Source organism: Otolemur garnettii, unplaced genomic scaffold (assembly GCF_000181295.1).
Source record: "Otolemur garnettii isolate 467f Iridium unplaced genomic scaffold, OtoGar3 scaffold00118, whole genome shotgun sequence".
NCBI classification, from domain to species: Eukaryota; Metazoa; Chordata; class Mammalia; order Primates; family Galagidae; genus Otolemur; species Otolemur garnettii.
Window position 1 is genome coordinate 5,072,496 of NW_003852513.1, and position 1,990 is coordinate 5,074,485.

A 1,990-nucleotide genomic window follows, 5' to 3' on the forward strand; every position below is an offset into this window, starting at 1 on the left:
GTTGGCAACACTCTATTTGGCTTGGTCCTACTGCTCTTCTGCAAACTCTCAGCTCTCAAGATACCCACTGCTCATGAAGTACCTACTCCCTCTCATTCCTCTAACATGAGGCTCTTATTGTCAGGGTGTAGGAATCCCAGTTGAATAGCATTCTACCACAGAATCATGAGGGGCACCCAAATAAGGGGTGAAGAGACAGTCAAGCCTAAGAGAGTGGCTGGCATCCTGTGCTCCTGCTATTCCCTCCACCTGTCCTACTGACTGCGGGCCTGACTGATGGTCAGTGACCTGTGTCCATCTTGTTCACTGCTTTATCACCTTGTATAGCACATAACCAGCACTCTCGTATACAATGCAATGTCACCTCCAGGAAGTCCTCCAGACCTAGTCACAAAAAATTTGAGAATCCATTATGAGATTAGTAAAGAAAATAAAGACAATACTCCTGAAGGTTGAGCTTGAACTCTGAAAAAAAAAATCATGTTCTTATAAACTTCCATGAAACTTGATGTGAGAACAACATAAAATATATTTGATAAAACAGTTTCATTTTTAGACAAAAAATGTTATTTCAGAATCACAAACATGATGAGAAACTAGAAATGTCTTCATGTAGTTAGAAAACAGCAAGAGAATTAGAACATTACTGAACTCAGCATGTTAACAAATGATAACTCTGAGGCTACATCCAAATGGGAATAAATAATACCTTGGACGACTTGTAGAGTGACACACAATAGAAATGTAAGCTAATATTGTATATAATGTATTATGACGGGGAAATGTATAGAAATATATGGCATACGTAACTCAAGCCAGTGGGTATTTATATTCCTCTATTTAGTAAATCTGAAACTGATAGAACAAACAGTGGGCAATGAAGGGAGGGTCTTGTAAAGCAAGAGCGAAAAGGAATTAGAATGAGATTACGCTTTGGGAACACAAAGTTGTGTTTTGAGGCCCAACTATGAAGTTTATGGGCTGAAAAGATAATATCATCAGACGGATTTTAAACTGTTTAACTCAAGAGACAAATAAAGACCCTAAATTGTTTGCTGTGCTTGGTGCTGCCTATGGCTTTGGGGAAAAGGTGATAAATAAAAGCAGCAAACAACCAGGGGAACAAAGCAGGAGGGTTGCTAAGAAATCTAAGCATACAGTTGGTGACAGATAAAGTTGATAGCGCTGTATAAAAGCAAAACAAACAAGCAAACAAACCCCTTCAGCTTCCACATCTACTGGAGGTCTTAAAAATACTGTGGCGTACTTTCTGTGCAGCACAGCTAATATCTTTTCTAAAGACAATTAAATATATATTCTATGATATTAAACATGCCTTAGCAATAATAACTTTAAATGTAGAAGAAGGAATATCAGTGCAACAACTGGTTCACCACCATCAACATTCAACGTCCATGAAAGAATAATGAGCTAAAGATCTCTCTCCAACTGGCTCCAGCTCTGCCACTGGAACATTGTTCTTATTACAGCTGGCAGCTGATTGAAGCTGCTGATTGCTGAAGTTTCCCATAAGAAAACTGGCGCCTGACACCCTGGTGGAGCCCAGGAATCATGCATGCCAAGAATATTTTGATTCTTCAGGGGGAAAGGGATGAAAAATGAATTGTAAAAGATCATATTCACGGTGAACAAAGCTGAATGACTCATAGGCTTATGTGAATTATTGATCCTATCCACCAAATGAGCCAGAGACCAGGTGAAGACATGACCATTCCCAGAAGCACAACTGAGACATAAAGAGGTAAAACTCCTGCTAATTTCAAGCGAATTGAAACTATCCTTCCCTTTAAGGACACTGGAAATTGTTTAGCTTCCTGGTGTCTAGTCTCATCATTTCCGTTGCTTGTACTCATATTTATTTTGTTCTAACTGGTTGACAAAAACAGCTTTCCTTAGGTCTACACCCTTTTACTTCCAGGGCAATCATTTTGTTTTTGTTTGTTTGTTTTGGAATGGTAACATTTATTAC